Source organism: Centroberyx affinis, unplaced genomic scaffold (assembly GCF_046629955.1).
Source record: "Centroberyx affinis isolate AG114_WGS23_722 - 3 ecotype Tasmania unplaced genomic scaffold, CSIRO-AGI_Caff_v1 ptg001969l_1, whole genome shotgun sequence".
Lineage (NCBI taxonomy): Eukaryota > Metazoa > Chordata > Actinopteri > Beryciformes > Berycidae > Centroberyx > Centroberyx affinis.
The window spans coordinates 39273-53358 of record NW_027280319.1 but is presented as its reverse complement, the minus strand read 5'-3'; the positions used below and the strand labels follow the sequence as shown (position 1 = coordinate 53358).

General features: G+C 40.6%; 1 long non-coding RNA gene across 1 annotated transcript in view; it reads left to right on the top strand.

Moving 5' to 3' along the window:
- Positions 1 to 284: 284 nt before the first annotated feature.
- Positions 285 to 14086, top strand: part of LOC139653786 (uncharacterized) — a 33499-nt gene continuing 19697 nt past the window's right edge. The window contains exons 1-2 of the long non-coding RNA XR_011696009.1: positions 285 to 345; positions 9898 to 9938. This is a non-coding gene — a long non-coding RNA (uncharacterized lncRNA). The remainder of the gene's footprint in view (positions 346 to 9897; positions 9939 to 14086) is intronic.

Genomic DNA, 14086 nt, shown 5'->3' with positions numbered 1-14086 from the left:
GCCACTTTACACACTGTCATTTGAATAGTGTTGCAATCCATTTTCATCATGTCAGGCATGCTTTCAAGATGTGCAAAGGATGTTTGTGCCCTTATGTCTCAATTTTCCTTTTTCTTCCCCCTGCAAACTGAGTAAACCAACTGTCACGTTGTAGCTGCTTTTCTATGTTTTTCAAAGAGTTTACGTAAGATATTTGAGATTTTTACCTTCTTCTCAGGATCTCACCCTTTCTTCTCTCTCTTTCTGTTTTTTTCCCCACAGTGATCTGCAACTTCCGGGGCTCTGTGACTCAGGGCCTGGCTCTGGAGGTGGGAGAGACGGTTCAGATCCTGGAGAAATGTGAAGGTAAGACTCTTACCTGACACATGTCCTAATGACACACTGTGGGGGCGGGTGCTGGATGTAGCAATAATACCCTTGATCATGGTTACGGCAGTGCTGGAATTGCATCAGCGTCACCAAAGCGCCCATAATCACTGTAAAGAATATCCGCAAGGGTTACCAACAAGTGCAGTGACTTAAAAGTTTCCCTCAAAGATGTATGCATGCATGAGAATAAAGACCAGATCACTAACTAGCTCCCTCGACACCGCAAGAACAAGCATAGCAACTAATAAAGGACAGATACCTGTGCTCTATGGGAATTTTCTGCATGGTTGAAATGTCTTTGATCAATCAGATTATTTGGCTGAAACTACCTGTTGTGTCGTTTTGCTGTGCCCTGAACCAAAATGGCAAAGTTCCATTAAAAAAAGAGGAGGAAGAAAAAGGGAGCTGTTCAACTACTGTGAATGAAGACGTAATTGTTTCCTACTGTCTAAAATTTGTCTCCCCATCCAAGCATCCTGTTGACGTTACAGACATTTACATAATTAAGACAGGATGATACCAAATAGGGGTGCAACGGATCACAAAACTCACGGTTCGGATCGTATCACGGTTTTGAGTCACGGATCGGATAATTTTTCGGATCAGCAAAAAAAAAAAAAAAAAAAAGGGTTAAATGGACTTTTTGTCATTTTCTACAAAAGGCAGTAACGCTCTAGCCTGGTTCCAGACTCTCCAGTGTTTCCCTCGTTAACGGCTTGTTCTCACGCAGAGAAACAATCGAGCCAATCATCCTTTGCGGGCGGGACCAAAGTTTGAACTGGTTTTTCATTGGCGTTTCGCCAGAATAGATTTGTTGAAATCACCCCCTTAACCAACATATTGTCTTTGCAAAAACAATATTTTTGTCAAATAATCAACCGACATTCTTGGTAAAGTTGTTAAATCCGCTGGCTAACCATGGATGTAGAGACTAACTGGCGGAGACTCAGAGCGGCTGGATACATCAGGCACTAGTGATTGGTTCAGGGAAAATTCCCCCCCCCCCCCAACACACACACACACACACACACACACACACACACACAGACACCGGCTAACGCGGCTGATTAATAGAGTGGGAACAAAAATCAGGCTAGTAACACCCATCACTCCAGTTATCTTGGAGTCTTGGATATGCCAGTATGAAGCCATGCTTCATATGGCCCCAAGGCATCAAATCCTGTGCATCTGTAAATAAATACTGCATCCACATTTGCCTCTGTTAGTACTGCAGTGACCTGACCGCTGAAAAGACAACAACATTTTCCAAACATTTACTTTTGGGGAAACAACAGCAGTGCAGCAGTATTGTAGTCCACTCTTGGTTCCACTTAATGGAAGTCCATTTCCCCCGGATTTTTATAGAAATGCTTTCACAAAAGTGCCGTTGTGGCTGTGCAATCTGTTTATGAAGTTGTGCCTCTCGGCTTATACTCCTTAACAAATGCACACAGTTAGAAATGAGACTTGCACCCTCTGCTGTATCCAGAGTCTTCTCAGATAATGAGTGCAAATAGCCTATAATAGCCTAGTGCAGGCCTGGACGAGAGCCCAAGTTATTAGCCAGTGTTACTCCCATTGTTATTCCTAGTTTGACTCACAGAAATTAGCAACTCGAGCCAGGATGTGTCTGAGGCGTTGTCTTTTGCAGAAAGTGTGTGTGAATGTGCTCCATTAGCCACAGCTGGGTAGCCGCTACCATCGATCCAGAGCCAGGGGCAGATTGGGCCTTCTGTCCCCAGGGGAAGATGCCCATGCCCTGGCCAAGGAGGGGAGGAGAGAGGGGGTGGGATGGATCACACTGCAGAGACAGAGAGACAGAGAGAGAGAGAGAGAGAGAGGGGAAATGTTCAGTTGATGGAAAAGGGAGAAAATGAGAGGGGTTGGCTCTGCTCCTCTCATCTGGCCTCGTCTTTTCCCCTCTGCTTTCATCTCCTCTCTTCATCTCCTTACATCCTGTCATCACCCCTGCTCTCTTCCCTCCTCTCCTCTCTTCTTTTCCTTCACTCTACTTTCTTTTCCTTCCCTTCCCTTTCCTCTCTTCTCCTTTCCTGTCCTCTCCTCCCTTCCCATCACTTTTCTTCCTTCCTTTCCAATTCCCTCCTCTCCTCTCCTCTTCTCTCCTCTCGTCTCCATATGTTCACCAGCTCGGCTCATATTCAAGGATGAGCTAATTTCATGACATCCATCCAGCATCCAATTCCCTCCTGTTATGGACTACACTCCTCCTAGAGAGGGACATGGGCTGTTATCCTAGCCCCTGTGCCACAGGATAGCATAACAGATTTCCCTTTAACATATAATGATAGCCAGGGCAAACCGGGGCTAACATTTGTCCAGTGGACCCTGTGGCAATTTGGATTCCAGTTTCCCTCCAGCTACTGTCATTATCTGAGCAGTCAAATACATTTTTAGAATAGGAAATATCCTTCAAATGGTTGGTTGCTTGAAATAAGTGGCTGGTATAAAGTAGACAAACCTTGCAGCCTTAGCTATCAGTGGCTGATGGTGGTCTTTCCCCACCCTGGTGGACGTCACAGTGGAAGTGCCCCCTCTTCTGTGTTTCTCTTGGGGTTGGAGCGTTTGGAAGTTTAGAAATGCAGAAAGAGGGACCTTCATGGCCATGCTGATAGCCACAGCTGCAGAAGAGCATAGATATTTATGGGTGAATTTTCTGTGAACTTAATTTGTAGCTGTCCATCATGTGGAAGACTGGACATATGACTTTTTTTTTTTTTTTTAAACATATCTTTTACGTAACCAGGCAGCTCAATAAAGAGCAAATCCTTATTTACAACGATGACATGGGATGTTCACAGTATTCTAATCTTCCCCATTTTATTCCACTTTAGGCTACTAAACCAGCCATCTTTGCAGAGCAGGCACTTAGAAAAGCTTTGGCATCCTAATGTGTTTTGCAGAATAATTCAGGGACCATTTTTCCAAACAAAATCAAAATAACAGAGGGAGCTGCCTGTAATGCAAAAAATATCCATATTTTTTGTGCACCTGAAAACATATGTGGAGTCCCAATTACACAAAAGCACAAAATCATAATGAGATGGCTGTGAGGGGCAACACAGATACAGACACACAATGCATTTCACAGACAATGGCTTCCTAGGGTGCCTAATAAATATTGATATTTCTGCATTACTGGCAGCTCCCTTTACTTCTTTAAATAATTTTTTCTCTTGTTTCTGCACTATTGCTGTATGGGGCCATATTTTTTCATATTACCCTGGTCTTGCTCTCTCTTTACTGGCTCCCTCTAATTGCATGTATTGATTATAAAGTCCTTCTCACATTGCACTACATGGCTTTGCGCTTCAATATATATCACTCATTTATTTGTTCTTTATAAGCCCACCTGTACTGTCTGCTCCCAGGATGCAGGACTCCTTGTCCTTGTCACATTTTAAAGAAATGAGCTGAGCAGAGCCTTCTCCTCTATAGCGCCCCCTCCCTCTGGAACAAGCTTCCTGCCTGTCAGGGAATCAGACACCGTCTCAGTATTTAAGTTTAGACTTGATGTTTATTCAGCACCACCTACAAACTATCTTAAGGCAGCAACCAGATGGGACATTCAGTATCATTGGCTGATGGAGTCCATTAGCGAATGAGGTTTCCCTGCACTCTGTCAAAAGTTTAAGTAGTTTCAACTTTTTTAACGGACTGGGTTGCAATATTTTTACATATATGTCTCATTGAAATACATGGGATACTGTCTGTGTTTTGACAAATATCAAAAGTTCTGCTCCTGTTTATTTGGCTCTTGTTTTCATTGTCCTTGTTTTTATCTGTTTAGTTGTCCCTTGTTTTCTGTAAAGCAGAATGTGTTTCTATACACAAAAGCTGCTTTATGAATGGACTTGAATTTACTTGACCAGTCTAGTCATGCTGACTGGTTAATCTCACCAGGGGTTGGTGTTTTTCTTATTTCCTATCTCTCTTCCCTCATCTCTCCATCCTCTCAGGATGTAACTGAGCTCACACATATGGATCGATGTCAGACATTCAGCTAGGACAGTGTGTCTGTGTGTGCGTACATATATGTGGGTGACTGCGTCAAGGTGTGTGTGTGTGTGTGTGTGTGAGAGTGGAGAATGTGTCATCACTGCTGGAGTCTCCTTGCCGATTCAGCTGCTGCAGAGACACTGCAGAACTTTTATCCAGAAAGTGCATTCAGCGTACATTAGAGAACACCTTTCTTAATATTGGGTTTCACCACCGTTTCGCACAATGGATTTAATAGGTGAAATCAATGACTGATCACAAGTTTCATCTGGATTTAACTGGTCAGTCTGTTTTAATAGAAAGAGCAGGTGATCCTGATATTTTGTACATGCTTTTACCAGCCTTTATCCAGAAGTTATCCTCTCTACACAGAAACTGAATGGCTATAATGAAAATGATATGGAGATGGCAGCACAATAACTCAGCCAGGCTAGTGGAATGCAATCCTGAAGTCCCATCCTTGTAATATAGATTACAGTGATTATACTTGAAAAAGCATTAAGGGAAAGTGTGATTAAAGGTGTGACAGTAACATGGAGAAGTATGAAATTCTCACTCTAAGTTCTGTCAGCATCACTAAGTGCACCTATAGTCACAGCTAATAACCCTCTGTAAAACAGTTCCCTGTTATTTGAGAGGGTTTTACTTTGCAGCTGTGGCACAAATCTCTCAGCCACCATGTCTGACGTCATCATGGAGGTTCAGTGGAGAATTGGCTGTGTGCAGTTTGGCTAAATATATAACAACCAGGCTAGAAAAAGAGAGATAGCTGAAAAAACTACAGCCAAACAAACTGGTTGTTTGGCTGTAGGTCAAATCAGTGACATTTTAAATGAAAGTTAATGGTCCAGTAAGGTAGATTTCTTTCCAAATTTAGGTTACCGTTGTCTTTAGCCTACAGTCTCTGCTCTAAAACATGCTATAGATTAAACCATAAGTGTAAGTAACCAAACCAAAAAGCTAAGCCGTGGTAACTCTTTTGTGAGCATTGACAGATACCAAGAGTCAACTCTTGTAGTTGACCCTCTGCCACAAGTTTTATGCTGCGTTCACATCATGTCGGCTTTACCATAAATACGAGCTGCCGCCTGGGAAAAAGCTGCCACCTCAGCCTCCTAGTGGTCATTACAAGTAGGACATGTGGGAATTATTTGTATTCTCTGATATCTCCCACAGGGCGTCAGGAATTGCAGAAGTGTGTCAACACAGGCAGCAAACATGTCAGTACTACTAGTAGCATGTTGTTTTATGTGATTATTGGTACTTTGGTGCCTGAGCTATTGTATCACTGTCGTACCCATAATTACAGTGAAAAACGGCCTCTCGGGTATTATTGCTACATTAACAACCAATTCCTTTTTTCATAAACCACCTCCAGCTGTGATTTACAGGCACATAAAGCATAATTACAAACTCCCATTTGGCTGATTTGATAGCTGGATGGGAACCCACATCCATTGTATAACACTGTAGGTATTCTTAATGAGCTCAGTCTGAACCTGCATTAAACCAACAAAAGAGACTCCTTAAGTTCTGCCTCACACTTAGCGATGATTTACAGCGATTATGATTGTTGTGAATTATTTTGATAACGGAGTGAAATGATTACTCTAATAACTGTTTAGCGAGTGATTCAGATGCGGGAGGGGAGATGATTATTCTCCTTCAGAGAAAGGATGTGCGACAACACGCAAATTAGGTACATGCATGCACACACACACACACACTAAACACTACACACTCACACTGGCATCCCTGCTTACACAAACATAAAATAAACACACATGCATGCACAAAATGCAAAAGTCTTTTAGTCTTTTTCTGTATTTTTTCTCTCTCTATCTCTGTCTCTCTCTGTCTGTCTCTCTCTCTCGCACACTCACACACACGGACACACACACGGACACACACACGCGCGCACACACACACGCACCCGTCCTCATTTCAACCCTTACAAATAGGCCCAGACACCACTGGTCCAGCCCCAGTCTGATTACCATATAGATGAGAGGCTAGGGAGTAAACACAGCCGTCTTAACGAGGGCGATAAATGAATCTTGATTGGTTATTAATTAACCGGCCAATTAAGCCCGCATTTCCATATTCATATCAGATTATGGAGAAATGCTGAGAAATGGATCTCATGATGTTGCAAGAAGATAAGATGGAAGTTATAATATGAAACTGATGCAGTTCAGTGCTGTTTTCTCTGGAAACTTTATCTAAGTGCTAAAGCGGGAAAAGATAATGGTTGTATGAGATTATTAAGGAAATATTTTCTGGATGTTGTCATTTTCCAGCCTTTCAGGGAATAAGAAAGTAGGTCTTTTCTTCAGCTTTTTTCAGGCCTTGGTCAAAAAAGTATTTGCAAATAATCACAGCACTTGCATTGTAGTACCTAAATTACAATGTAATTACTGTGTAAGTACATAGATACATTTTCAGAAAGTAACTGGTAATTTCTAGTAATAACGAGTAACTATTTGTAATTATAATATGTAATTTCTCAGTTAAATGCCAGTCATTTCTGGTGATAACAAGTAATTATTAGCATGATAACAGTACTGCATTAATGTAGTACTGTTCCCATGGTGTTATCTAGTACTTTTATAATAGGTATCGGAAAGGCCGGTAAGCAAATGTTACACAGTAAGTATTCAGTAATGATTGCACAACTTACTACATTAATATAGTACTGCTATCATGCTAATAACAACTTATCACCAGAAATGACTGGCATTTTACTGAGAAATAACACATTTACAAATAGTGACTTGTTATTACCAGAAATTACCAGTTGCTTCCTGATAATTTCTATGTAATTACACAGTAATTACCCTAAGTAATGTGTACCATAATGTAAAGTGCTACCCAGATAATTCTTAGTGGTGTGACATGGAGCACAAGATGGGCAGGGTTTACCACATCATGATGATTCAGATCGTGTCAGAAAAGTTGTCAACTACAGACAAAACTATACTAAATTGACTTCTAAGTAGTTTAAACTGTGAGAAGGTTAAAGTAATAATGTGCAGCCTTTTCATATAAATAAATATCTGTTTTTCTACCCTCTACCTCTATCAGCCAACCCTCCCATCTCCTTAACCTGAGACACGGTCGTTTCTATTTCCACTCGAGTGGAGACAAATGATGTCTCCGCAGTCTGAGGAGATGTTTGGGCAGTTGCCTGTACATATTTAGTCCCTGGGTACACGTCACTTTCAATTGTCAAGGTCTTAACTCAGGTTGACTGGCTGCTGGGTCATCTTACATGACAGCTTCCTGCTCCGTAGAGGCATCTGATGAATGTCCGTCCATGTGGAAAGAACTATTGTGCTGTTGGGGGCTGCTGGTCCGCTGCAGGTGACGGGGATTCATCACTCACACACACATACACACACACTCACACACACATACACACATACACACACACACACAGAAATTGGGGCATGTTGGTCTCACACAGGGTTAAGGGTAGTAGAGTGACCCCTGACCTTACCCTGGGTTTCCTGTCCATCACTGGTCTGGGTGTACCGCTATCCTCTCCAGAGATCACCTGTCAATCAAACAGTGTGGGCGGAGCTTGGATTTCCTGTTGATGCAGTTTGAGTTTCTCTTTTCTTTGTCTGTTCAGCCATGGTGGCTATCACTGCTCATGCTAACTACCCAGTTCTTCTTCTATTTATTACATTTTTTTTTTTTTCCCGGGAAAGAGCTACCAGACACCGGGTGTTTAGAATAGCAAATGGAAACGCTTTAATGAAATGTCTGGTTGAATTGTGTTGTATCAATCGGCAACAGAGAATAGCAAAATATACATTTGTTTATATGAAAATGTCATGGATTATTACTTTAAGTATCTCGAGCATAAAAAACTGCTTAACTCCTAAAACCAGAAGACGGCAAATCCAAGATCCTCTGTGCAACATGCAGCTGATCTATGGACAATGAAAGACATGTCAATGAAATGCAATGTTAATGTGCTTTTACACCAAAATTAGCTTTATTTTTCAGTAGTATTTACAGATCTGAAGAAAGATTTGAGAGGCTTAATAGCTTTAGATAAGCTTAAGTTTGAATTTTCATACTTTGGAAGCTTCAGTTTTGTCTCTGTTCACGTGAAAAGAATCACTGTGTCGTCGGGTTTTGGGAGGTGGCTGGCTGACTGTGGGTGATGGGAATGCATCACACACACACACACACACACACACACTTAGACACACACACACTCTTGCACGCACAGGGCTAAGAGTAGTGGAATGAATCTGACCTTAGCCCTGGGCCTCCTGTCTGTCACTGTCTGTGTCTGGCTTTGTCACGCACATACATAAGCGTACACACACATTTACACATGCAAATTGCATACACACACCGCGGGCTATGGGCATGCATCGCCCAGACACACGCATACATACACACACACAAATGTATACACATCTTGCCCACTAGTTCCCACTCACCCCAATAAGAGTTAATGGAGCGCTCTGACAAACTGCAGTATACAAATGAAGTGATAAGTGTAATAACTGATTTGAATGTCATCCTTTTCAGGTCAGAATCATTCTAGATGACACCTACACATACTGTATCTTCCTATTTTTATCCTTTTTTTCCTGGTGTTTATCATCTCTGTTTAAGTTCTTCCTGCATATTTTATAATCTAAAGACTAGTTTATCTGCTTTGGTGTTCTTTTTTATTATTACTATTATTTTCTTAAAGCACTTTGTAACCCTTGGTTTCAAAAGGTGCTATATAAATAAAGTCTTATTTAATTACTTACTTACATTGGCTGTTGCCAAGATCGAACCTGTGACGTTTCTGGCTATGAGATTTTCACTTTAAAACTGAAATCAACACTCTCTGTCTAGAAAATTCCTGTAGCAAGTGAAGCTGCATTGGAAATAAGTGAAATTATCTCACTGCATTGCAAATTTTTTCACTTTTTTCATGAAAAATAAGAATTTAAGACTCAATACAAGCTGCAATGATGGACATTTTTTGCGGTGGAAATCAAAGATGTGGTTGTTGGAAAATGTTCAAGCTGAGGTCGCTTGGTCTATTAAATCAAAATGTTGACTCATAACTAAGGCTGGGTATTGGCAAGGACCTCACGATACGATACGTATCACGATACATTGTGATACGATACATATTGCAATACATTGCATTACTCTACATAATTTACTGAAAATTTTAAAATAGAGCTGAAAATACAACTTGTGTACCACCTGGGTAGTCTAATATGTACATCACATTATATTGATAACTCAGTGGACAAATTGAGTCAAAACTATTTAAATCAAAGGGATTTGAGGGAAATTTAAAGACATTTTAAATCTGTTTAAAACATGAATAATTTTTTTTAATGTATCGATACGAGGGGCTGGAAAATCGATACATTATCATGGAAAAAAATATTGCAATACTCAGCTGTATCGATTTTTTTGCACAGCCCTACTCATAACCCTCTTCTCCACTGGATCTCTAACTGATGTTTGTGTTTCTTTCAGGATGGTTCAGAGGATTCTCCACAAGGAAGCCAAATGTCAAGGTAAGAGAGTCTGACAGCTTCTCTCTCCGCTCTTTCAGACTGTTCATACTGTGTCTCTGTTTAGCTTTCACTAATTCCCATCTACAATTTCTTACTCTTTAACTCTCTTGTCTCTACCTCCCTCTACCTCTTTCTTTCCACCTTTCTGATTCTCTTGCCCCCCCGTAGCTAGCTATATGGACCAAATAATGTAAAATGTGACCTCATATCTCTTTGGGTTCTTGATATCCATTCATTTTCTAATAACTTTTTCAGTGGGGAATCTGTAAAATAACAATATTGGTCTGATTCCCAATGTTTTTTGATTGGAACACAACAGTAGGACAGAGCTGGGCTTGCTCTTCCGGTTTCCATCCCCAAGTGTGCTGTAAGGTAAAAATGGCCGCCATAGGAATAAGGTCCATGTACAGTACAGTGGGTGATATTTACACCGACTTGGTGAGGCACTATGAAAATGCCACTTTGTTGCTGTCTGTCACTCAAGACAGAGGTAGGGACTTGAGTCACATGACTCACATGACGAGACTCAAGTTTTAATTGCTTGATGCATGAAGAGAAGATTTGAGACTTGACTTGACTTTTCTAAAGTCTTGAGTTCTAAAGTCTTGACTTGAGATCTTGTGTTTGTGTAAATGACTTGGATTGAAAGTGATGAGATTTGTTTCAGCAGACGACTGAATAAAATTTTCTTTTAAGTTTTCTGAATTTGTATGGAATTATTGAATTTATTGAAGTTGAAACTGATTATAGAAATCAAACTCATGATGCTCTTACCAAGTTTTTTATCCTATTAAAACCATACTGCATTGAAAAGTCCTAGATATTTAGTTTTCTTTAAGATATTAAATTGATACTGGACTCTTGACTTGCTAATCTACATTTAGACTTGAGACCTGACTTGAGACTTGTGCCTCAAGACTTGAGACTGACTTGGGACTCAAGCAAAGTTGACTTGGTCACGCCTCTGACACAACATCTTGTCCCTGATCAGAATCACTGTATTTCTCTGGCACAGTGAAGGCACAGGCAGTTGTCTTCAGTGCGTTCTTGGTCTGTGGCTTGCAGTAACAGTGAGACGTCTGAGTCGATACACTGCAGCGTGGCATCTTGATCTGTGCTAACATAGCCTGAAGCTGTTTAGATCCTTCAGGATGTAAACATGTTTTGTAGCTGATGGTAACGTCGATAACAATATAGCATCTGATTCACAGCAAATGTTCTCTGTAGCAGAAGGTAACATGGTCTGTTGTTGGATGGAACCACACGCCGCGGCACGGGGCGTGCTCTTTCCATGCAAGCATAGCCTGTAGCGGTTGGTATCTTGTTTGGACGCTCTGTAGATCACAGTAACAATGACAGCAATGTGACATGTTGTTCGCTGCGAAAAGCAGTCTTGTTTGTTGCCAACATGCCCTGTAGCGCAGGGTGATGATATCCCACTGATGTCAGAAGAAAAACACATATCTCTAAAGCACAAGTCTTTCAAGAATGAAGAAAAGAAATGCGTATTTCCTCATTGACGCCCGGGTATTTCTGAAATTATACAATAGGTTTTTGAGTTGTGAAAGTCACTCAATACATAAATGGCCATGTACAGTTTCAATTAAACCAAGGAAAGGGAAAACATCACGTACAGTTACATGTTTTTTACCCGACAACAGCTAGAGAAACTTGTTTGTTGTGACCGTGTTCGGTAAAGCGCACAGCATCACATCAGGAGCTAACATGCCTCCGAGGCCATGACAACAATGTGACATCCTGTATCCAGTGACTTTAACTCAGAAAAACAAACTTTTTTTTGAAGTGTGTAAAACTCAAACCGTGCTCTCGCAGTATTCACAGCTGCCCACCTGCAAATTTGCCTACTGCAGCTTCAGTTAACTGTCTGCCATTTGGTGGATGCTTTTACTCAAAGTGCTTCACAGTGCTGTCAGTGCGTACGTTTTCCCACTGGGAAATTAACTCCTAACCCTGGCAGTTTCATACATTTTCATGTCCATAGGTTGTAGATTATTATCATGCATGCATACAGTACATATGCACATACATGGTGCAGTGTGTCCTCTGTTTATGCAGAGTGCTTGGGGGGATTAATTCTAGTTTTGTCCCATATCTGTTGCTGTTTGGGTCAAAGATATGTTTCAAGTTGAGGTTGAAGTGCTAAAAATGCTTTTTAATCATAATAAAATCATTACTTGTAAAGCATTTGGGCTACACTTATTTTAGTTTTAGGTGATAGTAAGACTAAATAACAATGCTAATTTTAATTTAACATTTTCTCTATCAGTAATGGTAAATTCCTTGCTGTGGTGGCACTCCACTGCTAAATGAATACAGAGGAAACACTGCAGTGTGTATATGATGGATTTGCAGTCGATTATGTGAACCTGTTTCATAACCAGGGATGGGGAGAAACAGATTAGGTAAACAGATGTAAATTTCATGCTACAGAATTCCAGTAATAAGGTTACACAAAGTTTAAATTATAATTCATTCTGATTAGTGGGAAAAATAGAATATCATCACATTTAAAAAAGTAGATGAGAGCTGGCTGAATTATTGAGTGCGTTTTTAGGCACATATATGTTTTTAAAGAGCCCATGAAACGGCATCTTTACTTTCTGGATTTGATGCATTTCCTGTTGAAGCAGGATGTTGGGGCGGGACATAACGCAGTGAGAGATCAATCAAAAGTCTAAACCAATGGAATATGAGTCGGGGAGAGAAAGGCAGCTTTATTTGATGGGAGGGTCGGGATTGTTTAAAAATCTGATGGTTTCTTGGATCGAAATGAATATTTACGCCTACTAGTGCAGCATGAGGTCACCAGTAAAGATACTGTGTTTTCCAGGAAGTAAAAGTAATGGGAGTTCATTTAATGGGGACTTTAATGACTTGATAAAATGGTGGAAACAGATAATTAAAATAACACTATTGCAGATCATGAAGTAGAGTAGTCTGTTCCACCACATAATGTTATCTTTAAAGAGGCAGAGTCAAAATCCAGAAGTAGCCAAAACTAATCAGATTGAATGAGTTTTCGTAATTGATTACAGATCACTAGATTTGACATTTGCAATGCAGTGGACCCTGACCCTGTACTGTGTGTGTATGTGTATATATAAATATAACTCCCCCCCCTCTTTTTTAATCACCATGTCTGGATCACAAGCTAACAGGCTGCTGGGTTTCGAGCCTTTAAAAAAAGAACAAATCCTCCTTTGTATTTTGTCCCGCTCCGTCCGATTCTCTTCTATTCGGCCGCCCTCCGTTCTATTTTATTCTACTCCCGCTCTCTTGTGTCTGTAAGAGGCTTTACTGTCTAGCTTAACTATATCTGCACCCTGGTTTTTCCTCTGGCTGTCGTTGTGGTCCTCCGCTGGCTGGGTGTGCTGTGCTGTAGATAAACATGAGAGTGATCATCTGCTGGGGCTTTTGTGTTTCTCCTAACCCACCACACAAGGTATGAGATGATGTATACTTTAAATAAGATGAAAAATACCTCTGGTTTGGCTTGGAGGTAATTTTGGATATGTATGGTGTTTGTTTTCAATGTGTTTCAAGATGGAATCTTTATATCTCATCTTTATATGAGATGAGCTGTTTAAATGTTTTGAAGGTGTACAGCATTCAGAGTCATATATGGACAGGGTGTAAGATGGCTTACTTTAAACCTTGCCAATCCTGAAACTAATGTGTGCTATGTGGAGATTTCATTGAGACATAATGATATAAACCAATATCCATGCAAAAAGGTTACAAAAGCACGCACATCCAAACGCGATGAATACTAGTTGCTGGACAGAAGTAGCCTACATGTGAAAAACGGAAAAATAGAGTCCGCCCACTAGATAATGCTCACATGAACATTTATTGGTATACCACCATGTGACGTTTCGGGCGTAAGTCCTTCTTCAGACATGAAGAAGCCAATATCCACACAGCAGTCAGCTGTGTTGCTGTTTTCACTTCTTTTCTAAAGCTTGTTGTCAAATTCTGCTCCTGAACGAAGCTCCTTCTGGTCCATTCTGTAGCTTTTCATTTTTTTTAAACTGCTCTCTCCTAGGGCTGGGCGATATGGTTGAAATCAATATCACGATAATCATAAGGATTTTTCTCGATATCAATATATATCACGATATGGTTCA